Consider the following 25,487-nt stretch of genomic DNA (forward strand, 5'->3'; position numbering starts at 1 on the left):
TCTCCACGCAGCACGTTATGTATTTACTTATTTATTTGTCTGCTGTCTTCCTCTCTAGAACGTGCACACAGTGAGCTATCTCGTTTACTGCTGTATCCCTGGCACCTACCCTAGTGTCTGGCGCACAGCAGGCGCTTACTAAATATTTATTGAACCAGTGGACAAAAGAACGAATAAGTGAACAGTTCCATCAATGACCCTGTTCCTAGGATTCTCGCTCTCCCAAGAGAGAAAGTCTCGTCCCTGGGCTTTTCCTGGATGCCAGCTCAGGGCACCTGGCAGCAGCTGCTCTGCCCTCCACGAGATGCAGAGACTCATCCAGGAATCTTACCAGGGAGCTTGGGAAGCCAGCAGCACCACAGGAAAGCGGGATCAATGGTATCTCATCGACTCCCAATCAATAGGTCAAGAACCTCCTACTTGATGTCCCCGGGCACCCAACCACCGGGCTGGGCTGCAGGAGAACGTGTGGGTCAGAAACCGATAGGGGCATCCTCTGTCTGAGCACACACTGGTTCAGGAGAGAGGGACCCGGTATTCAGGGAGATGAGCTTACCTGAGCCTCAAACCCTATAAGGACACTCAGGGGGCAACACAACCAAAGGCTCAAGAAAGTCCACGGGAAAGACCCTAAGAAGGTTAAGCCTTCCTTTCTCCCACCCTGTTTTTCAGGCTGCGTCCGAGACGCCTGGCCTCATCCACATGCCACCTGGGCCACCCCGGCTGGCAGCCCATCCCACGTCCAATGCTGAGGACAGTTTTCAAAGAGTGGTCCTCACAGCAGCCTCGGGGTCATCCCAGGCCGTCCCAGGGCCCCGCCACAGACTCAGAAGCTCTGGGGGTGCGGACGGCCTCCGGATTTCCACAAGTCCTTCAGGCGACACACATGGACCTGAGGGCCACTAACAGCTAGACAGAGGCTGCCTATTCTGTCCCCTCCTCATGTCTCAGCCTGCTGTGACCTTCGTGCTGCGTCCCAGACAGCCCTGTGGCTGCAGCCATTCAGAACCACAGAAGGTCATTAGCAGGGGAACTGGCAGTGTGCAATGTGCAAACCCCACAAAATCGAAAATACAAATAAGAACCTGCTGGTGACCCCCGCCCAGTCTCAGCGAGGCTTCCTTGGCCCCGGGCAGCACCAGACCCTCCAGGACACTGCTATGTGCCGGTTTTTCCCCTTTTTTTCTCCCTCTACCCCTATATTGCCCCTCCCCGCTTCCCTCTCCCCACTGGTAACCACTAGTTTGTTCTCTATATCTGTGACTCTGTTTCTTTTTTGTTGTATTCACTAGTTTGCTGTATTTTTTAGATTCCACATATAAGTGACATCAGACAGTATGTGTCTTTCTCTGTCTGACTTATTTCACTTAGCATAATGCCCTCCAAGTCCATCCATGTTATTGCAAATGGCAAAATTTCATTCCTTTTTATGGCTGAGTAGTATTCCATTGTATATATGGACCACATCTTCCTTATCCATTCATCTTTTGATGGATGCTTAGGTTGCTTCCATACCTTGACAATTGTAAATAGTGCTGCTATGAACATTGGGGTGTATATATCTTTTCCAATTAGTGTTTTTATTTTTATTTTCAGCTATAGACCCAGGAGTGGAATTGCTGGGTCATATGGTACTTCTATTTTTAGTTTTTTAAGGAATCTCTATACTGTTTTCCACAGTGGCTGTATCAATTTCCACTCCCGCCAACAGTGTAGGAGGGTTCCCTATTCTCCACATGCTCATTTGTTATTTGCGTTCTTTTTGACGATAGCCATTCTGACAGGTGTGAGGTGATATCTCATTGTGGTTTTGATTTGCATTTCCTGATGATTCGAGATGTTGAGCATCTTTTCATGGGCCTGTTGCCATCTGCATTTGCCCTTTGGAAAAATGTCTATTCGGTTTTTCTGCCCATTTTTAAATCAGGTTGTTTGTTTGTTTGATGTTGAGTTATATGAGCTGTTTCTATAATATATGTTGGATATTAACCCCTTATCAGTCGTACCATTTGCAAATATCTTTTCTCATTCGGTAGGTTGTCTTTTCGTTTTGTCATGGCTTCCTTTGCTGTGCAAAAGTTTTTCAGTTTAACTAGGTCCCGTTTGTTTAAACTACGTGTGATGCTTGTGTAAAGTAATGAAATGTGACGGCCCCAGCGCTAGAAGGAGCCAGCAACCAGGCTCCCACGTCATCAGAGGCCCTGACGCTTCCCCAGGAAGAAGGGTCACCCCTTCTCTCATCACCAGCCCTGCTCTGAGCACAGGGAAGCCTTTCCATGTGGGAGCGGCATAGAGGCCGAAGTCCTGACCCTCTGACTCTGGATCTAGATCACTCTTCAACGGGAATTTAAAAATCAGGCACAACCCACGAGCCAAGTGCCTGTGTGGTCGGCAGGGTGGAGGGCAGACTGGGGTCTGAGGCCAGGATCACACCCAAGATGGGAAACTCCTGCCTCTGTCTGGGTTCCTCCCGGCTCCGCGCCTGTGATGGAAAAAGCAGATCCCCTCCTTCTGTGTTTGAAGTTTGCAGCTGAAATGGAACAAAGGCTGTCAGCACGTCTCCAGGAAAGGAGACCTAGACGGTTCCCAGGAGCACGACGGGATGGTGTGAACACCCCGGTCACGGCGCTGCCAGAGAAAGGAGAGCAAGGCATCCAGGTCACGGCCCACTTTCCCAGAGGCGTGGGAGGCGCCGCCCGCCCATCAGCCTCCCGAGTGCCTGGGCGAGGGCGGAAGATCATCCCAGCCAGTCACCCCAGGGCCCAGGAGGTACGGCGTCCCCATCAGGGTGGGGTGGGCGAGCAGCATCCCCCTTGACCCCCTCGGCTGGGTCCTGACGCCGAGGAGCCTGTGGAGCCCTGTGGTCCACAGGGAAGCCCTGACTCTTCACCAGACGTGTCCACCTAAGCACATCCCACGGGGAAGGGCTACACGGGCCCTGCGGAATCTCTCCTACGGGATCCGAGACTTCTGCAAACAACCGTAAGGACTTCCCATTTGGGGAGAAGCAAATGGGACTAATCGAGTATTCACTGTCTGCTGCTAGTACAGCAAGGGGTCTCCTTCTGAGAGACGCACATCAGGAGAGGAGAAAATCTACCCGACAACAGCCTGTGAATGTTCCTTGTTTAGAAATGCGCTTGCTTTTTAGGCCAGTACAACCGCCCCTCGGTAACCATGGGGGATTCGTTCCGGGAGCCCCGAGGGTACAAAAGTCCACAGATGCTCAAGTGCTGTAGAAAAAGTGGTGTAGTTCTTGCATATAACCTACACACATCCTCTTGCATACTTTAAATCATCTCTAGATTACGTATAATACCTAATACAATGTAAATACCATGTAAATAGTGGTCAGTGCATGGTAAATTGATATTTTGCTTTTTGGAAATTTCTGGAATTTTTTTCTGAATATTTTCCATCCGAGGTTAGTTGAATCTGTGGATGTGGAACCCTCAGATACGGAGGGCTGACTGTATATAGTTTAACTTATACATTGGTCGGAAAGGTACTTGCCTATCTCTGTCCCAAGCAAAACACAGATGTCTCCACGGCCCTTAATTCTGACCCTTAGTAAAGCAATGGAAGGGGTCCAAGTGCCCCCCCTCATAGCTGTGGGCAGGTGCGCACGGCTGTCGGCCCCCTCCTCTCCAGCCAGGCTCCCCTCACAAGCCAGGGGCCAGGACTCTGCGTGATTGAAACATCCCACCTTTAGGGGAAGCAAGAATCACAGAGGTAATGTTGGGTGGCGATGACGGCGGACACTGTTTATCCAGCCTCAGTCTCCTCTGGCATTTTGGAGTGCTTCTTTCTCCCACAGAATCACAGGCAGTCCCTCCTGAAGATGCTAAGACAGATTCCAGCATCTGGCAGGATGGGGGCAGGGCAGGGCCCCATGAAGGAGACACCTGAGATTCACCTCTGGAAAGGGAGACCCGGGCAGCCTGGTGGGCTGAGCTGGCCCAAGTGCTGAGGGTGAAAGGTCAGACAGGGTGAGACGCTGAGACCTCTGACCTCACGGAGCAGGGGCTCAGGGGGCCTTGCGGCTCCACGCCCGCACCACCCCAGCACCACCTGCGCTGAGCTCTCCCTGTCCTGGCTCCCCGGAGGGGCGGGCCATGCCCGGGGTGCTGGGGACCCTCAGGCGCTGTCCTCGGACCCTCCCGACATCCCTCAATGTGTGACCAGGTCATCCGAGGACACCCCAAGGCCCTGACCCCGGGCCCCGCACGCGCCCTCCCCTGTCCAAATGCCGCCTGCATCCCCGGCTCGCCCGGCCCTTGCGGGCCCACCGGCCGATAGAGGCCCCTTTGGGCTTGAGTCGGTCCGTCCTGTCCGTGGACAGACACGTCGTGACCACACGAGGCACAGACGGCCCGGCAGGTGCTGACACGTGCTCGTCCTCACCCTCCGCTGGCGGCGGGACCTTAGGCCCAGATGCCCCCAGGCCCCCGACCTGCCGATCCCCCCACGTGCAGCTGAGCACGGCCGGGGACGCCGGGAGGGGCTCGTGCGGGACACAGCGGCACGGCCACGGCCACCGGGTCCGGGTCAGAGACACCCACTGAGGACCTGTCCAGACCCGGGGAACGCGGGGTCCACACATGTGGGAAACTCGGGTTTCTCCGCCTTCCCTGTCCCTGCGGGGTGCTGGGCGCAGGGGTGGGTCCGGTGCCAGAAGGGAATTCAACTCTAAATGTGATCGCCCGTGGTTTCCCAGGCCCTCTCTCCTCTGTTAAACCTCACGGCTCCAGTTGGAGAGGAACGGGGCCTGCAGACTTCTGATTCTTAGCTCACGGTTTATATTCGGTGTGTAAACCTGCCCAGCGGGTGAGGGAAACACGCAGAGAGGAAATTGCTCCGATGCTTCCAGCAAAACACAAAAAGCCCTGTGAACTTACTTACATGGGGATCTGGAATTAGAACAGCCGGCCTCAAAACTGAACAGAACGTGTTTTCAAATCGTCCCCGTGGCCCAGGTAACACGAGTCAGGAAGGTCTCAGTGGAAAATGCGCTGACACGGGCTAGACTGGTCCCCAGGCCCGTTCCTGCGTCTGGCATTTACAGCTGCGGCGTCTCAGAGCAGAGAGATGGGTCCCAGGGAAGGCGGAGCGGGGAGCAGAAAACAGAAGCAGAAAGAGGCAGGACTGTGTGAGCGCGAGGGCGGCCTTGAGCTCCTGTCAGCCCGCAGTCGGGGTTCTTTCCAAAACCTCCATCCCCGTTTCACAGGAATGGGCTGCAAAGATTCTTGTTTTTTTAAAAAGGAAAATCTTGTGTTGAGCCGCACACGTAGGACTGTTTGATGCCACACATCTTATTTATTTACAGCTCTCTCGTGAGTCTGGGGTTGCCACACAGATTTGCTTCCAGTTTGGTTCAAACAGGACCAGGGCACCTGTCCTGGCCTCAGATTCCTAACGTTTAATCCCACTTCACCCCTTGCCCCCTCATTCCCAGCTCAAGTTAACCACAGAGACATCAGGTGTCCCCAGAAACTCCTCCAGGGAACAGCGGCTCACAGACCCCAGTGCCAGGCCAGCTGTACCTAAGAGGGGCACCTTGACCCTGGAGGGTTTAACTCCCAAAGGAGACCCTCAATGCCCTCTCCTTCCTAATCCAAGAGGGGACGGTGGAGGACACCTTGGGATTTGTCTGAATTCGGACAAATTCATTAAACTAGCAAAAAAGTCTTTTCCAGGGAAAACATAAGATCCTCATTTTTCTGGAATCATCTCCTCCCATGAGAAAATGTCCTCCTTAAAAAAAATAAGTGCCATTACTTTTGTTATAGTGACTCATAAAATACATTCTGTACATGCTCACAAGTCTAAGATAACAACATTGTCCTAATACAGGGTGAATTTTCAGAAAGAAAATGAGTTACAAAGACACACCCTGACAGTCAGCAAATAGATCAGTGGAACAGAGTAGAGACCCAGAGACAGCCCCCACAAGTCCAGTCAACTGATGTTTGACAAAGAATCAAAAATAATTTAATGAAGGAAGGATAGATAGTTCTTTCACCAAATAATGCCAGAGCAACTGGACATCCATAGGACAATCAATCAATCACTCAATAACCCAACCTAAATCTCACACCTTACAAAAAATTAACTGAAAATAGATCCTACCGTAAATGTTAAACATAAAACTGTAAAACTTTTAGATGATAACATAGAAAAAAATCTTCAGGACCTCAGTCCGTTGAAGAGTACTCAGCTATGACGCCAGTGTATGAAATGCAGTCCATAAAATTGAAAAATAAATAAATTGGGCTTCATAAAAACTAAAAACCTCACACTGTGTGAAAGACCCTATTAAGAGCATAAAAAGATGAGCTACAGATTAGAAGAAAGCATTTACAAACCACGTATCTGACAGAGGAGTCATATCCAGAACATATAAAGAATTCTCAAAACTCAACTGTAGAATGGATAAAGAAGATGTGGCACATATATACAATGGAATATTACTCAGCCATAAAAAGAAACGAAATTGAGTTATTTGTAGTGAGGTGGATGGAGTTAGAGTCTGTCATACAGAGTGAAGTAAGTCAGAAAGAGAAAAACAAATACAGCATGCTAACACATACATATGGAATCTAAGGAAAAAAAAAAAAAAGGTCATGAAGAACCTAGTGGTAAGATGGGAATAAAGACACAGACCTACTAGAGAATGGACTTGAGGACACGGGGAGGGGGAAGGGTAAGATGTGACAAAGTGAGAGAGTGGCATGGACATATATACACTACCAAACGTAAAATAGATAGCTAGTGGGAAGCAACCGCATAGCACAGGGAGATCAGCTCGGTGCTTTGTGACCACCTAGAGGGGTGGGATAGGGAGGGTGGGAGGGAGGGAGATGCAAGAGGGAAGAGATATGGGAACATATGTATATGTATAACTGATTCACTTTGTTATAAAGCAGAAACTAACACACCATTGTAAAGCAATTATACTCCAATAAAGATGTTAAAAAAAAAAAACTCAACTGTAAAAAAACAAAATAAAACAAAGAATCCCGTTAGAAAAAGGGGAAAGGACATGAAGAGACATTTCACTGAAGAGGGTACACAGATGGCAAATAAGCAGAAGACAAGATCTTCAACATCGCTAACCCTTAGGGAAATTCAAATTCAGACCACAATGAGAACAACTAAACTAAAAGACTGACTGAACCAAACACTGGCAAAGACGCAGAGAAACTAAATCGCTCGTACATTGCTGGTGGGAACGTGAAATTGTACAGCCCCTCTGGAAGAGAGTTTGGAAGTTTTAAGAAATATTGAAAATACTTATCCCATGACCCTGCAATTGTACTCCTGGGCATTTACCCCAGAGAAAGAGAAACTATTTCCGCACAAAAACCTGTACACAATTCTTCATAACAGCTTTACTTGTAATTGTCAAAAATTGGAAACAACCAAAACATAACTCAGTGGGTGACTGGCTAAACACACTGCAATTTATCCAGACCCTGGATGACTATTCAGCAAAAAAGGTTTGAACTAGCAATACACGTGACAGCTTGTATGGCTCTCACGGGCATTAGGTTGAACGGAAAAAGCCAATTTCTAAAGGCAAGGTCTGTATGATTCTATTTATATACCCTTTTCAAAATGACAAAATCATAAGGATGGAAAACAGATCGTTGGTTGCCAGGAGTTACGGATGCAAGTGCAACCAAAAGAGCTGTTTTGGGTGGTAAGATGGCTCTGTATCTTGATTTCAGTGATGTTCTTGTGAATCTATCATTATTCCAAAATAAAAATTTTTTAAAGAGTTAAACCAGCATCAGATGAACGATCACCAAGCCAAGCTTTCTAGCTGGAGGAAACACAACTTGGGCAGGAGATAAAATGTCCCCAACCATTAAGCCTGGGATTTTAATATCTAAGTTTCATTTTGATTAGCTGAATTCTGCACAGGAGTGTGGAATTAGTTGGTAAGCCAGTTAAGGGGACCACAGGTCTCATCGTCGGGGACAATACAACCATAATTCATAATTATCCTCTCCTCCTCCCCAGCGCCTCGGATCTCAACTATTTGTCACCACATGTGAGTCCCAGGCAAACCCAGCACGACGAGGTGCACGGCAGACCCGGGTGTGGGCCCCCTCACTTCCTCCCAGGGACCTCCTTCCGCCTCCTGGGGCCCTGGTTGCTATATTAACATCCCTTTTGCATCCTGAGGTGTGTGTTTTGTTCCCACTTAAAGCACAAGTATCTCTTGTGTGGTCTGGGCCGGAACCAAGGGAAACGATCGTTCCGCAGAGGGTCCAACCACAGCCTTCCGGCCTCCGTCGGAGTCCATGCCCACGCACATCAAAGTGGTCAGCTTGTTTTTTTTTTTTTTTTAACATCTTTATTGGAGTATAATTGCTTTACAATGTTGTGTTAGTTGCTGCTGTGAAACAAAGTGAATCAGCTATACGTATACATATATCCCCATATCCCCTCCCTCTTGCATCTCCCTCCCACCCTCCCTATCCCACCCCTCTAGGTGGTCACAAAGCACCGAGCTGATCTCCCTGTGCTATGCGGCTGCTTCCCACTAGCTATCTGTTTTACATTTGGTAGTGTATATATGTCCATGCCACTCTCTCACTTCGTCCCAGCTTACCCTTCCCCCTCCCCGTGTCCTCAAGTCCATTCTCTGTGTCTGCGTCTTTATTGCTGTTCTGCCACTAGGTTCTTCAGAACCTATGCAGATCTCCAACAAATACATGAAAGGATGCTCAACATCACTAATCATTAGAGAAATGCAAATCAAAACTACAATGAGGTATCACCTCACACCAGTCAGAATGGCCATCATCAAAAACTCTACAAACAATAAATGCTGGAGAGGGTGTGGAGAAAAGGGAACCCTCTTGCACTGTTGGTGGGAATGTAAATTGATACAGCCACTATGGAGAACAGTAGGGAGGTTCCTTAAAAAAAAAAAAAAATAGAATTACCATATGACCCAGCAATCCCACTACTGGGCATATACCCTGAGAAAACCATGATTCAAAAAGATACATGTACCACAATGTTCACTTCAGCTCTATTTACAATAGCCAGGACATGGAAGCAACCTAAATGTCCATCAACAGATGAATGGATAAAGAAGATGTGGCACATATATGCAATGGAATATTACTCAGCCATAAAAAGAAACAAAATTGAGTTATTTGTAGTGAGGTGGATGGACCTAGAGTCTGTCATACAGAGTGAAGTAAGTCAGGAAGAGAAAAACGAATGCCGTATGCTAACGCATATATATAGAATCTAAAAAAAAAAAAGTGGTCAGCTTTTACCTTCAGGTCTCCTTCTGGAATATTCTCTTCCCAGATGCCTCTTACTCGTGGAATATCTGTGTTATAATTTTTTTCCCTGGACACCTGGTTTGAATTTTTCAAAGACGTTTCACACACTTTAATGTTATCTGAACTGTGATATAAGAAAGGGGGGAAAGAAGAAGCTAGACTTAAAATATGGCTTCAGTACTGATCGGTTTGATCTTCCCCAAATGAACTCGCTGCCTTTCCCTCCCGCCCTGAAGATGTTCTCCACGAAGGGAAAAGGAAGGGCAGTGATCCCTAAATCAACAGTCCACACTGGCTTACTTCCAATGTCACCTACAGCCCCAAAATTCTGGGATTATAAACTCAACTATAACTTTGAATGTATCTCTGAAAAGAGTCTGCGATCAAAACAGGTAAATGCTGGACCTCCCTGGTAGCGTGGTTAAGAATCCGCCTGCCAATGCAGGGGACACGGGTTCGAGCCCTGGTCCGGGAAGATCCCACAGCCGGCGGAGCAACTAAGCCCGTGCGCCACAGCTACTGAGCCTGCGCTCTAGAGCCCGCGAGCCATAACTACGGAGCCCACGTGCCACAACTACTGAAGACCGCGCACCTAGAGCCCATGCTCTGCAACAAGAGAAGCCACCGCAATGAGAAGCCCACGCACCGCAACAAAGAGTAGCCCCCGCTCGCCGCAACTAGAGAAAGCCCGCGCACAGCAACGAAGACCCAATGCAGCTAAAACTAAATAAATAAATTAATTAATTGATTAAATTTTTTTTAAAAACAGGTAAACGCTGCCCCATGTATATCAGTGTCCTCAGGTGGGAGGGAAAAAATAGTATTTTCATAACACAAACTACAAAGCAGAACTCTCGAAATAAATTTTTAGGGTTTGCAGATAATCAGGAAATTTCAATTACAGGTATACCCCTGGGGGTCATATCAGAAGGTCCCAGGGAGTGTAATACTTTTATTTCTATGCAAATAATGAGATGGGTTTAAAGGGTATAAAATTCTGATCTGTTTTACAGCCTGGTTCTGTGGCTGTTAATAATAATAAATCATGTTTGTGGTCTTGAACCCCCTTACAAACCACATTAAAAATGATGTTATTTTTCATGAATGATGAGCAATTTTTCTTAGAAAAGAAAGTAGGAATTTAGAAGCCCACGATTTGCATTCTAGAACAGTCTAATGAAAGATGTGTTCAGTGATACGGATTCCCGTTAATCATCTTTGCTTCCCATCTACCTGCTTGCTACTCTATTCTATTAGCTCATATACAAAATAGTTTAACCCAAATTTCCCCAGGCCTTAAACTCACACATGCAAAAAAAAAAAATCATTTTCTTAAGGCAACAGAGAATATATAAAGCTTTTCCCTTGAAATTCTCTTCTCACATATTAAAAGACTACATTTGAAAAGGGTAAAATCATGACTCTCAAATAGATATAAAATGAACACCTATTAACTATATTATCTAACTCATTAATGATTGAAGCTACCGCTAAGATGTTAGCATCACTTCAAAGGAAAATCCAAAGAATCATACATCCATGAAGCCACCAGGAATGCTGAAGTAAATTTGCTTAATAGATACAAAACTGGCAAAACTGGTTGATATCCACAGGGAAATAATCATTCCACTGACTCTCCGTCTCTGCCAGACAACATTTGCATTTCAATGGACAGAATTACAGATCTCAATGTGAACAGTTCATAGAAAATGATTTCGTAAGCCAGATCCCAAAGGTCCTGAAATATGAACATGGCCAATTACTTGTGAAATGAACACCTGTCATTCTCAGGGTACAAAAACCATGTGCGATTTTTTTTCCAAACCACTATGTTTGCTTCTATGGAAAAGCTTCAACTTAAAGATATGTATCTTCCTGAACTGGCAGAGCATTCCAGGAGAATTTAGCAGCATTGAACAAAGAAGTATTTCCAAGAAAAAAAACAAAACACTCATAGTACGTCATGGTGTAAATAGGGCAAAAAGGAGGATGCAAATGTGAGAGCACAGGACAGTGAAAGAGAAGGAGGACAGACGGCAGCGAAGAGGGTGACCAGTCGGTGACGTCCTTGGTTCCGCCGTGACGGTGCCGGTCCCATGAAGGTTGTCAGAAAAGAAAATACAAGAAAGACTGGAAATGACGCTTTGGAAAACGAGCACATGATGGGGGAGGTCTCAGTGCCCGGATCTGAGAGAGAACAGCCCCAGGCTGTGTGCGCGTGAGGGGACCCTTTGGCCGGCCAAGTCCCCCAGATGCGTTCTATGCTGCAAACAGGGGCCGAGGTGCCTGGGAACCGGGTCTCGAATGCACTGCGCGGCCGGCATTCTGGCAGGTCTGGCTGCTGGTGTCCTTCCCCTGGGTCCTTGCCCCTTCAGAGCTCCTATGATCCCTAAAGAGTTCACGAAGCCAACTTCCTTGACTCAACTGCATAAAGCCACCAAGAAAGGTTGGTGCCCTCAACTGCCATCATTTTGGCTGCTCGGAATCTCTTCCCACGTACCTCAGTTTCACCTGATTTCACTCCAGTGGGTCTCTCCTCGCTCTCCCTCTCTCTCAGTAGCTCCCCATGAGCTGGGTCTAAGCTAATCGGTGCATTTTCGCTCCCTGACTATTCACTGAAAGAGAAGCCCGTCGGTCCCTGGAGGAGGGAGGGGGTGAATACTCCCCATCACCCCCAGGAAAGCCCTGGAAGCTCCTTTGGCTCCTCGATGACCGTGAACAGGAGCAGTCACTCCGCCCGCAGGGAGAGCCGTGTTCCTGCCCCGAACGGAAGGTGCGCTGAGTCCAGGCTCAGAGACATGAATGAGGGGTGACCACGGCCGTCGGTGGAGCGGCTGGAGGCCGGGCAGGAGCCCCCGGGACGGCTCAGGACCCCGGCCCTGCGGGGGCTGAACTCTGTGCAGAGTCTCAGGCCCTCCTGCGGCTGCAGCCCAGCCCGTCCTCCTCCAGCCCCTGAGCCAGCGGCTGTGATGGAGGCTCAGAGCTGCCAGAGATGGAGAGTGAGCGCCTGGGGGGGGGGGCACCCCTGAAGTGCAGCACTTACGGGCGGAGCTTTTCCAGTGTGTGGTGTGGGCAGCAACCTCCCTTGGCTCTGTCTTGGGAACCCCTCCTTCTCCTGATACCTGCCGACAGACCCCCGGAGACGTCTGGAGGTTCTCAGATCAGAGCTCACTGGGAAGGGCTAAGAAAGATGTGATTTCTGTAGCGTGAGGAGGAGGAGACCTCAACATAAACCATTTAATTTAAAAAAGTGGGGGGCTTCCCTGGTGGCGCAGTGGTTGAGAATCTGCCTGCCAAAAAAGTGGGCTGAGACATGAGTTTGGAAACATCCTTTAAAACAAGCCTGAAGCCCTCCTTAGGTGAGTGTCATTTCATTGTCCCAGACACCCTGGAAAAGGGAACCCCCTCTCTTCCTTTAAGGAGCTCCCTGCTGGTGGAGAAATGTTAAGAAAGATGTCCACTGCTGTCCCAAAGATCTTACACTCCAGACAAGTGTATGTTGTTGCTGAGACTTCCCAATCTGTTTAAACAGAGGAATCTTGATGGAAAGTTACCATTTAAGTACAAACACCCAAGTTCTGTTTCAAATCAAATGGAAAAGACAATGAAATGAATATGCCAGTGGCCTTTGTTGACATCCATCGAAAGAGACAAGGAATTCTTGTTTCTTGAGGCGTAGCAGCAGAATCCTAAACCTTACACAGTACGGCATCACCAAGAGGACCGTATCCTCATCCCTCCAGATAAACACAGATGGTGAACATCGGAAGTGGAGCAACCACGGGAGAGGTTCATGGCCTCTGGAAATCTGGACTAGAGAAATACAAGTCAAGTTGTGGTTGGAGCAACTCCAGAACAGCTGGCCCACCTGACTCACAGCACTTCCTGCCATGGATGCAGCCAGCATGTCCTGAGAACTGCATTGATGATGATGGTGATGATGATGGTGGTGATGATGGTGGTGATGATGGTGGTGATGATGATGATGGTGGTGATGATGGTGATGGTGATGGTGATGATGGTGATGGTGATGATGATGGTGATGATGATGGTGGTGATGATGGTGGTGATGATGGTGGTGATGATGATGATGGTGGTGATGATGGTGATGGTGATGGTGATGATGGTGATGGTGATGATGAGGGTGATGGTGATGGTGATGATGATGATGGTGATGGTGATGATGATGGTGATGATGGTGATGGTGATGGTGATGATGATGGTGATGATGGTGATGGTGATGGTGATGATGATGGTGATGATGATGATGGTGATGATGATGGTGATGATGATGGTGATGATGGTGATGGTGATGATGAGGGTGATGGTGATGATGGTGATGATAGTGATGATGGTGAAGGTGATGGTGGTGATGGTGATGATGGTGATGGTGATGGTGATGATGAGGGTGATGGTGATGATGGTGATGATAGTGATGATGGTGAAGGTGATGGTGGTGATGGTGATGATGGTGATGGTGATGCCGTCTGCAGACAGCATCACAGGCCCCACTGGTCACGGGAGGAAGCTGAGAACAGAGACCTCCAGGAACTAGCCCAAGGGCACAGCTGGGTCTTGAACCCAGGGAGTTAGCTCCAGAGCCTGCACTCTGCCTGTGGGGAAAGCAGTGGCCTGGCTTAGCCCCAGGGGGGACCCAGAGGCTGACACGGCAGCCGGCCTCCCCGCTGCACTCAGCCCCGGGACTGTCCGCAGGACGAAGCGCAGGAGAGGGGCTTATGGAGGAGAAGGCCCGGGTCCCTTCACGGCCTCCGGGAGGAGAGGAGGCAGGTCCTGTTGCCCAGACCCAGCAGGACGTGCGCTTGCATGCGGGTCTGTCCCGTGCTAGGCAGGAGGGCCACGCGGACATCTGCGAGTGATCGCGTCCTGCCCGCAAATGAGGACAAGAGTCTTTGATGTGAACTAGAAAAAGTCCCCGGATCAGCAGCCTGTTATCATCGTGCAATGAATCACCGATCCGAGCATCAGCCGGGACATGCCTGGAAGGCCCTCCACCCTGCAAGTCCAAGGAGCCCAGGTCACCAGAACCTCCCTCCAGGGCTACACGTCAAGCACTCTCCCATCCCGCCTTACTGCTTCCCAGAGGTAGGGGGTTCAAATCCGGGAAGGTCAGGCGAGCCCTGGGCGCATCTGGGCCGCACCAGACCGGCAGCGGGACCTCCGAGCCCAGAAGGTGGGTGGCCGTGCCTTCCGGCCAGCTGCAGGACAGCTGAAGGGAGACGCCCTCCCCGGGGAGGCAGAGACTCAGAGATGATGGGGGCGCCCCACCCAGGGCTGTCCACAGCCTCATTCGGTTTCAGAAAGGCCGCTGGCCCCGGACTGACCCTGCGCCTGCTGCCTCCCACTCAGCAAACAGGATGCACAGCCCCGAGCACCCAGGTGGGGAGCCGCGGCAGACGGACATCTGTTCTCCATCGCGCAGAGAAAAGAGCCTCTGACTGACCCTACAGAGACCACGCCTCCCACCCATGAAGCTGGAGTTGCCACGTGACTAAAGTCTGATCGGAGGTGCCAGGAGCCTCCCGCAGAGGAGCTGACGGGGGCCCCAGCCCCACTGCCCCCCGAGATGTGTGACATGGGGGGGACAAGCAGAGCGCCATCTTGGGCTTGGAGGACAGGGTCCAGATCCTGGACGGGCTGGTCCCCAGGGCCCCGCACGGCAAGTCTCGGGACTCTTCACCCCCAGAGAGAGAAAGAGCCCGCTGTTCAAGCTGCCGCCACGGGGGCTGGGGGGCGAGGACTGCCGGTGATGGCGCCGTTTTATGGGAAGCCGAACCCCCTCCCACTGATGCGTCGCCTTCCACGAGGCGCCGAGGTGGGGCGCTTATGGGGTCACCCAGCACGTGGAGGGAATGCCCCTCCCGCTGACGCCAACTTCTCTCTGGAAAGGCCGCAGCTCAGACAAGAATTCCTGCCCCCAACTCGGCAGAAGGAAGCACCTGGTGATGACGTGAAGGTGGTGCTGGCCATTTCCGCATCCCACAGACCACGCGCCCTCCGCCTCTGCCACTCTTCTCAGGGCCACAGGCCAGACCGCCCGGTGACCTGAGCTCCCATCGCGGCGGCCAGGGCAGGGGTGCAGAGGGTCCCTGGAGCACTCCATCACCCGACATCCAGGGCGCGGGACCTGGGCAGTGGCGGAGTCAGGGGAACCGTCAGCGCCTCCTGGCCACGGGTCTCCTACCTTTCACCCCCCAGGGAGCACGTGAGAAGAGAAGCTGGCAGCACCCAGGGCTGCAGGGCCATCAAACCAGCCAATCCCATCCTCATCCCCCCACGGAACCAAGGGTCACCCACCCTCTTGGACCATAAGCCTGTCCCCGCCAAGGCCCCCGGTTGTTTGCTCCCGGGTGCAGCCCCGTGGGTCGCCTGCTGTGCTGCCCCCTCCCCGGTAGCGAGCGCACGTGACTGACACCCACGTGGGTCTCACCCAGGAGTGTCGCCTATAACCCTAGTGCTACTCACGCACTGGACTGCAGCAGGCAACGTGCCGGCCCCGAGGTGACTGTGCATTTGCACGCCCGCAGCGGTGCCGTTTCCGCGTGGACCGTGGAGCAGCACACGATCAGCGATGGGCTCATCCCAGCATCCCTCCCCCACGGGGTCCAAAGCCTGGCCCTCCTCCCGTCCTGCCTGTTCTTAGACACGGGCCCTGACCCACCCATCTCAGCACACCCGCTCCCTCTTCTCCATCCCAGAGCTGTGGCGGGAAGTGAATGAGAACAGGTGGGAGTGGCTTGTATAAAAGCAAAGAACTAATATCACCCTGACCCCGGCTGCTTCTGGGGATCCTAAGGCCTCAGTGTATTTCCATCTTGATTGGGTCTGTGCCCCTCCGCTCCCACCTCACCCCTCCCACAACGCCACCCTCCGCTTGGCTTTGAGTTGACTCAGGAGGCCTGGAGGCCCCCAGCTGAGAGCAGAAATAACAAACCCACCTTCCCAGGGGCACGGGCGGGGCCAGACGAGGGGACGGAGGCACAGGTGGGCCAGTGGGAGGAGACCCCCGCCCAGGTAAGGAGCCGGCGGCCACTCAGCTCAATCGTCATCACCAAGGAAGGCGCCCCTGAACTCTGCATGTTCCCCAAAAGGCCCCACGACTGGAATTTATCAGCTTTTAATTGTCACCAGCTAAATCAAATTATCCATCTGACCGGAAGCCACCGTGTCAAACTCTGGCCTGAATCCTGCTCCAAACTCCCTCGGAAGAAATGCAAACTCCAGAGTTTGTGCTGCAGAGTCACACGTGCTCAGTACGTTGTTTATCCACATCCCTTCCCCCTGCTCGCCTGGGTCACCCCGTAAACAGCAAGCCGTTCCACCGGGGGCCCTGCAGACAGCACAAGATGGGGGGACGCCCCCTGATCTGTGGTGGGTATTTCCTTCAAAACAAAGCGTCTTCAGTTTGGAAAGTGATTAATCTTAATTGTTTTTTTCTGAATGGAGAACATACTAAGTCATACGCCATGTTGGATTTTTTTCTTTAGCCTACACATAAGTCATTCAACAAACATTTATTAGATGTCTGCTATGAGCCCAGAATACAGCAGTGAGCAAAACGGCGATTTCTCACCTCCACGGGATGGCTTTTCTAGTGCAGGGAGACAGACAATAAGCAAGACAAACGTACAAAATACGTGATATTTAGACTCCGGTATGTGTTACGGAGAAAAACAGAACATGGGAATCAGAAGGGCGGGAGGATGAGGGTTAGCGGCCAGTGTTTGAAAATAAGGTGACTGCACAGGAGCCTCTGGCCTCGAAGCCCCTTTGCAAAGCTTAGAGGTCCCGGCGGCTCTGGCCCCGTCCCAGCCAAGAGGCGAGAGTCCTGTTTAGACGGGCCGCGTCCTCCAGGCCACGTCGCCGTGGTCTCCCCGACACTGAGGCTGCCGTTTGTCACCCCACGCCCATTTGGGGGTCTGGTCCCCAACACGGACCTGGAAGCCGTCTGTCTGCTGGGCTGCCCTCTGCACTCCCACCCCCACTCCCGCAGCTTCCTCAGCCTCCCGCCCTAGCTGGTGTGTCTTCACCTCCCTTTCCATCCTTGACTCCAACCCTCAGCTCATATCCTGAGGTTCAGGACTACCGCCAGCCCCAGGGGAAGAGGTGTTTCCAGAACCCGGGCTGATGGGACATCAAGGAACAAGGCGGGCATCCTTCCCGCCTCCTTCCCAGCCCTGGTTTGGTCTCACCTGAGCAAGACAGGACTGGGGAAAGAGGACGTGCGGCGACGCTTGACGCCTCTCTGATGTCTTGGAGCGCAGCACCAGGCCAGCTCCGTAGGAAGGCCGGGCCCCCCGAGGCCCTCACACGTGAAGGAGGGCAGACGGGTCCTTAATTCATCCCAAGGCCTCATTCTCAAACTCACTTCCCAGGGGCCAGCGCCCCCGACCTCCTGTGGCCCGTGAAGTTCTCACTCCCCCTCCCACCCCAGGATGCACCCAGGAAACGGGCACCCCACTGACGGAGGTCACACCTCAGGTGACGGCAGGGAAGGCCAGCGGGGCGACGGCCCCTCCCGGGGGACACGGGACGCAGCCACCTCTCAGCCCCGACCATCCCGCCACAGAGCACGACCTGCTCGGGCTTCTGGAGAGAAGCTGGAAGTTAAGATGTTAGGGTTAAAAATCCCCTGATTTCGAATATTGGCAATGGTTTCAAAACTGTTTGAAACACGGCCCAGGTCATCCGTGGGCTGAAGGTGGTACAAGGGCCCCTTTGCAAGCTCAGAGCCAAGAGCGAACAGGACTTTGCAGCTTCATGACGACATTCACCTGTGATCGGTCCTCCCAACTGCCCCACGAGGCTGGCGCAGACGTTACTACCGTGATCCCTGCATTATGGGCAACAAGGCTCGGCTGGTGGACAATTTTCCCCAAATCACAGTTTCCCCAAATGCGGGGACACACCCGGGGCTCGTCCAGAGCTGTCTGACCCCAAGCCCCCTGTTAGCTCACAGTTTCCTGAGGGGCCGCAATCTACCACGGGTGCTGCAAGATGATTCTAGGTCCACACAAGGAAGGGAAATAGGAGCACTTTCTAGTTAATAGTGATGGATCTCTTCTCAGGTCTATCTGAAAAATGTATGCCAAACACAAGATGTTATGGGACTTCCCTGGTGGTCCAGTGGTTAAGAATGTGCCTTCCAATGCAGAGGACGCAGGATCTATCCCTGGTCGGGGAACTAAGATCCCACACGCCACGGGGCAACTAAGCCTGTGTGCTCTGGAGCCCGCGTGCCACAACTAGAGAGCCAGTGCGCCACAACTAGAGAGAAGCCCTCGCGCTGCAATGAAAGATCCCGCATGCTGCAACTAAGACCCGATGCAGCCAAATAAATAAATAAATACAAATAAATAAATTTATTTTTAAAAAGTTATGTATGTTATTGCTTAAGACTTTACCCTCATCTTAAGAAATAATATAAATTTATTTTACTGAGTAATCTAAAAATATAGAACCACACATCAAAACCATGATTCACAAGCATGTTCCTTTTAATGAGTGGGTGTCAGCTCCTTCTGAATGAGAGGGAGAGGGAAGAGGAGAAGAGGAAGGGGGGGGGGAAGGAGGGAGGAGAGGAGGGGCATGACGGGGAGGGGGAGAAGGAGACGGAGGGGGAAGAAGAGGAGAAGAAGAAGGTGGGGAAGAGGAAAGGGGGGCATGGGAAGGAAGGAGAGGAGGAGGAGAAGGGGGAGGGGGAGGAGAAGGGGGAGGAGAGGAGGGGCATGATGGGGGGAGAAGGAGGGGGAGGGGAAGAGGAGGAGAAGAAGAAGGTGGGGAGGAGGGGAGGGGTAAGAGGGGAAGGGAGGAGAAGGAGGGGGAAGGGGGGGGACCAGGAGACAGTGACAACACCTTCTCCACACTGGCTGCACACGTCTCATGACAAACGCCTCACAACAAATCCCATCCATCTCTTCCAGAGCCTGGGAAAGCAACAGAGCTACAGCAGACCCTCCCAGGAGAGGAAGAGCCACTTCCCTGGTCTCACACAAGGGCTCCTGCACGGCCTGGGAGGTGACGCACTCCTGGAAGCCATAGCAGCCCTGTGCTGCCTGCAGGGGATGGGCCTCTGCGGGGACCCAGAGCCCAGGGGACGGTGGCCCAGATGTGCATGTGGGCCCCATCTCTGATCCTCTATTTTCCAAGGGAGAAAACGGACAAAAACTCAGATTTTCATGTGAAATCTCCCAGTCTTAAAGTGTTTGCAGCCAATTCACTGTTTTTTGTTTGTTTGTTTGTTTGTTTTTATTTATGGCTGTGTTGGGTCTTCGTTTCTGTGCGAGGGCTTTCTCCAGTTGTGGCAAGCGGGGGCCACTCTTCATCGCGGTGCGCGGGCCTCTCGCTATCGCGGCCTCTCTTGTTGCGGAGCACAGGCTCCAGACGCGCAGGCTCAGTAGTTGTGGCTCACGGGCCCAGTTGCTCCGCAGCATGTGGGATCTTCCCAGACCAGGGCTCGAACCCGTGTCCCCTGCATTGGCAGGCGGATTCTCATCCACTGCGCCACCAGGGAAGCCCAATTCACTGTTTTAAAGCAGGAAACCCTCTCCAGGCCCCGGGCAGAGCTGACCTTCGCCAGGTGGACGCTCTTCCCCTCACAAGGTGTGTGTTCAGTGGCTGGTTTGGGTTTGCTGCCACCTTGTTTTAAGTGGGGACGTGCTTGGGGAGAAAAGCGACGCCCTCCTGATAGACACAAAGTCAGCCTCCCGAGGCCCATGTGTCCAGCCGTCCCTCCCGGGCATCTCTGCGGGGCCGACACTGCTTTGTCTCCCTGCTTCCTTTCTTTTCCATTGTCTCCATCGGGCCACCATGGGCCCTGGGCAGCGCTTGTCACCGTCCTTCCAGATGATGCCCACACAGTCCCCACCGGGAAACCTGTCTTTACGGAAACCCCAGCTCAGGCTGGGCTGGGTCCCCCCCTCCCATTTCCCTGGCCCTGGAGCAGAGCAGCTGTGTTTGCTGTGAGGGTCCTGCTGGGACGGGGGCCGAGACAAGGCCCCGGAAGGGCTGAGTCCTCCACCGACCGACCGCCACCTCTGCCCACTGTCCCGGCAAAGGAGAAGGCAGGGGATCCGCGGCCGGCAGCCCCTGCTTGGGGCTCCCCTGGGGAAACCTGTCCTGTCCAGCCCCAGACACCGGCCCGGAAGGACACCTCTTCCTCGCTCGTGCATCCTTTTGAAGAGAAGTCAGCAGCTCCTTCTCCCTGAGGACTGGGGTTCTCCCTGCCCCTCCTGCACACGAGGGCCCAGAGGTGCATCCACCAGCCCTCGCACGTTCAGCCCTCATCTTTTTCTTTTTTGAGCGTTGTCTGTAGTGAAAAGTCAGATTTCTTGCAAAAGCCACTTCTCTGGGAAAATCAGCAGGGCAGGGAGACAGGATGTGCATCCCCTCCCGCGGCCGCATCAGTGGGGTGAGGGGTCCCCAGTCACGTCCAGTTTTCTCCTGAGTCCTAGGTCAAGGGTCAGTCCCAGGCACTGCTGCCGGGGCCACGCTCTTGTCACAGAGTTAGAGGAAGGTGGGCCCCTCCGTCCCCTCTGACCCTAAGCAGGCAGGAGCAGGTCCCACGGGTGGGGGAGGAGGAGTGGACAGGTGTCTCACCCCTGGGCCACTTCCGGGCTGGCTCCCGGGGGCGTTAGTTTGTCACACCTGCCCCAGCATTGCAGTACCAGCCCCTCGCTGTCTGGCCTCAGTAGGGGAGGAGAGAGGATGTGGTCTCAGCTGACAGCCTGGGTGGGCTCATGCCGTCAGGGAGGTGCTCCAGCCAGCGCCTGGCTGGGGGGCGCTCAGGAGCTGGGAGCTGCTGCTTGCACCATCATCACAGTGGAGAGGGCGGGCGGGTGGGGGCTACACAGAGGTGACGTCCACCGTCCTGGGAAACCAGGCTCCCCCCGGCGGGGCCTGAGCTGACCTGTTCCCCTTCCACCTCCATCGGACTCAGTGTCATCTGAGTATCCTTTAATCCCCCTCGGGACAGAAAGGAGTCACCACCCCTGCAGAGCCCCCCCCCCCCACACCCGGGTTCCTCACCTGCTCAGGACCTCCTTGTCCACATCCCCGACGAGGTCCGAGCCGACGGAGCCCCATCTCCCACGTTCACCCGAAAGCCCCCTCCTGGCTGTGTCTCCACGGCTCCAGAGCAAACTACCTGGGAGCGGCACGAGGGAGCTGCAGTCGTGCAGCTGGTGGCCCATCCCTGCCTCCAGGCGTATTTTATGTGCCCTGAACAGGGTTCCAAATTTTTGGAAAATTTCATGTTAAAAATTCTCGAGTCTCTTAAAAAACGGGAAGCTTTGTCAAGTCTAGTTTAGAAAATACAGGGGGGTTTGTGTTTGATGCCCTCTCTCTCCATCAAACACAAACCCCACTCTGAGATACCAAATAAAGCAGCAAACATGCTGCCTGGGCTGAGCCCGGGACCTGCCTGGCCTGCAGGGAGGGAGGGTCGGCCCAGGTGCCGGGTCACCGAGCCCTCAGCTGCCGCGGGAACGTGCGTTCGGATGGTGAGCACACGCAAACAAGCACCCACGTGAACAGGCTGGAGACAGGAGCAGCTTCATGCTTCCCCGACACCGGTTTGTTTTTAGAGCTTTGCTTGTTTTTTGGTTTAAGTAGATAAACAAGGAGGAGAATAAGAGCACTTACTAGTGGCATGATTTTTCTCTCTATTGGTTTTGATGTGGATGAATCTCCAAGCAATCATCTTGCCGTTTATAGATATATTGAAAATAATTAACTGAGAGAATAAAAACTTCATTTACATTGCGATTCCCGCTGTATAAAATGCATGCATGAGTGTAAGGCATTAATAGGTCTACATCTAGGAAAATGGGCGAATTTTTCTTCTTTTATTTTGACTTCCATTAACATTGTTATAATCTGGTTCCTTAAAAAAATAATAACAGTATCACACCCGTTAAGTGATGGACCACTGCAGTGTTTCTATTTTCAAATCTTAAAGCAATCAACTCAACATCATGTTTGGGGGCCGGCTATTAACATCACAGCAACAACTAAATGCAGAAGAGCTAAGCCTTGAGCAGCGTATTTTTCTTGTTCACAGCATAAAACATAGAACAAGTTCGAAGATGCTGACTGAAGTCTGCATTTATTTCCCAGGGAGGACAGGCTGCATTTTAAGGCAGAGCTTTGGTGGCTCGCAGACCTGGATTCAGTACCTGGAGCCAGCACTCCCCAACCAGGAAATGTGGAGAAGGTCATTTTACTTTTCCAAGCTCAGCATCCTCATCATCAGAAGACCCCACTATGCACCACATGCTGCACACAACATGATAAGCAAAAATGCAGGAAAGGTACAGTTTAGGGGAAAAGACAAGCATTCATCCAATGACCACAGGATGAGTGTAAGTACCACCAAGGAATGGGACACAATAGTGTCCAGGTGGGTCAGGGAAGGCCCCTCAGAGAGTGACAACACAGCTGATCTAAGCTGCAGGCAGATGCGGCACGTGCAAAGGTCCTGTGGCTGAGGCAGAGAGGGAACAGGAAGGTGGCACAGAGCAAGGCTGAAAGAAAGACAAGGCTTTGTAGACTTAGATGGTACTCGAAATGCACAGAAGGCTGTCGAGGGTTTTAAGCGCAAGAGTCACACAGTTCAATGGACATTTCGAATAGTCATCCCTCGGTATCCAAGAGGGATTGGCTCTAGGACCCCCCTTGGACACCAAAATCCGAAGACGCTCAAGGCACTTATACAAAATGGTGTAGTATTTGCATATAAGCTACTCTCATGCTCCCATATACCTTAAATCATGCCTAGATTACTTATAATACCTAATACAATATAAATGCTATGTAATTGTAAATTCAACGTAAATGCTGTGCAAACAGTTGCCAGCACACAACAAACTCAGGTTTTGCCTTTTGGAACTTTCTGGAATTTGTTTCTCTAACATTTTTGATCCGAGATTGGTTGAACCCGTGGGTGCAGAGGACTGACCGTATTCCTCTGGATGCTGTGTGTAGCAGGGGCAAGCCTGGCAGCGGGAGAGCAGTTGAGAGACCGTCACGGTGGTTCGGAGGGGAGATGACAGTCTTGGGCAAGGACAGTGAGTGGAGACGGGGCAGGAATGGATTGGGGACGTGAGCTGGGAACCCAGCCAGCAGGCTGGTCTTGTTTTCTCCTGCTCGGTGTCATCTGTGCGGCGGGCCCAGCAGAGGGCAGGCTCTGTCCTGCCAAGCGCACGATGCAAGTGCTTGGACGCTAATGCCCCAGGTCATCAACGTGCCCAGAATTTTCTTCAGCATCACGTGACACCGTGTGTGTCCCCAGTCCTCACCCACTTCACCGAGGCCCCAGCATGACTCAGCCGTTCCCGCCCCCAGCAGATGCAGCAGCTGTGGAAGCAGTCACAGGGCATCTTGCAGCTGGGCCAGCTCCTGGCTAGGACCATGCCCCTTCCCCCTCCTGCGGTCGCCCACACCCCGCAGGCTGTCCTCCCCCCAGCAGGCAGAGAGGCAGCCCAAGCCTCCATCACCTCAACTCCCGCTAGCTAGACAAGAGGGGTGAACGCTCACTTTCCCATCAAAGAGGTGCCTATCTAGACGCCCTCACCGATGCACACGCTCTGCCAGCCCAGCCCAGCCGCAAATAACAATTCCACACATCCAGGCTGACCTCAGAGGAGAAAGGATCAATAAACCAACACTGCACGCCCACCCTCCCAGCGGGGGAGAGAACGCCATTTGTGGACCAGTCTGTCCTGCTCATCGGCGTCCCCAGAGTCCACAACGGTGCAGAGCACAGGCGTGGGGCTGAATCAATGTTTGCCAGATGAATGAATGAAGGTCTGCATCCCCAGTTTGCAGGAGTGCCTACCAGGATGAAAGCAGCCGAGGGCATGGCCGGCTTTGGAAACCTCTGCTCCCTCAGACTCCTCCCCGCCACCCTGCCCCCCAACCCCTGCCTCTGCGCTGCGCAAAACCACAACCCAACCCCATCTGGACGAGCTCACAGGGGACCCACCCAAGAGCCCGCTCGCACAAAACAGAAAACTTGGCATCGCCAGCTCGGCTGCTGCGTGGCCGAGAGTGAAAAATGCAGGCGACTCTGCGCAAACCACAGAATCATCAAGAGCTTCGGGAACGAGTGTTAATGACAGTTTTATTTCACTGGGGAGAAGAGTGACCAGACTAACGAAGTGGCCGCTGGGACAGTCTCGGGATTTCTCCAATAAACATAACCCTCTGGGGACCGGGGGAAGGAAGGAGAGAGATCGCTAGTGAAACCCCGACAAGCTGTGACTGGAGCTGCGGGGCCACGGCTCTGCTGACTGCCGCCCTTCAGGGGGACGGGGAGATTCGTGGTCGGACCTTCCACGCGCCCCTAATAAGCTGCCCAGCCGCCGCTCCTCACCATAAAGGTCACAGAATGATGACTGGAAACTTCAGCCGAGACAACAAATATATTTTCGGGAAACCAAACTGAGCTGTGAAACCCACCACAAAGCTGAATTTCCAGTGTCAGAATCCATTAGGTGACTCGCCCATGGGGAGGGTCTAAAAGGAGCTACAAGCTGAACAATAAAGGGTGGGTGTGTGAGATTGTCTTTGAAGAGAGGCAGCTCGTGAGCTCGACCAGGACCCCAGGCGGAAGGGTTGCTCCACCTCGTCTGGCAGCAGCAGCCCGGCGGCAGGTGGCAAGGCTGGGGATGACGTGCATCCCTCCAGGTGAGAGGCTGTGAGCTGGTGCTGCTTCCTTGGGGAAAGCTCCTGTGGCTTGTGTCTGCAGGGCTAAGGGCCGCATCTGCATGGAAACGTCACCTCTTCTCTCTGAGGGTCAAAGGGGTCGGAATCATGGGAGTTCCCTGGCGGTCCAGTGGTTAACACTCCGCGCTCCCAATGCAGGGGGTGCGGGTTCGAGCCCTGGTTGGGGAACTAAGAGCTCGCGTGCCACAGCGCGGCCAAAAGAAAAAGGGGCGGGTAGGAATCTGCATGGGGAAGGAGGCCAGCCTGGGGTCATTTCAAAGGCATGCTGCCCAGGTGGCAATTCACAGAGGAGTCACTTGAACAGCAGGCAGACACCCCAGATTTGGGAGGTGGGGCTGACAGCATCTTGGGGGGTTTTTGAGCTGCAGCAAAAGCCACCCCACTGTTTGGCATGCAGAGCTGGTCCCCAGAAGGAAGGTAGGCCATCTTGCCTAA

At 52.5% G+C, this 25,487-nt stretch overlaps 1 protein-coding gene across 3 annotated transcripts in view; it reads right to left on the reverse strand.

Moving 5' to 3' along the window:
* The window catches only part of ADGRD1 (adhesion G protein-coupled receptor D1), a 150,113-nt gene that overhangs the window by 55,757 nt on the left and 68,869 nt on the right, over positions 1 to 25,487 (reverse strand). The gene's annotated exons all lie outside the window — the stretch shown is intronic.

This window comes from Balaenoptera musculus, chromosome 14 (genome assembly GCF_009873245.2).
Source record: "Balaenoptera musculus isolate JJ_BM4_2016_0621 chromosome 14, mBalMus1.pri.v3, whole genome shotgun sequence".
NCBI lineage: Eukaryota > Metazoa > Chordata > Mammalia > Artiodactyla > Balaenopteridae > Balaenoptera > Balaenoptera musculus.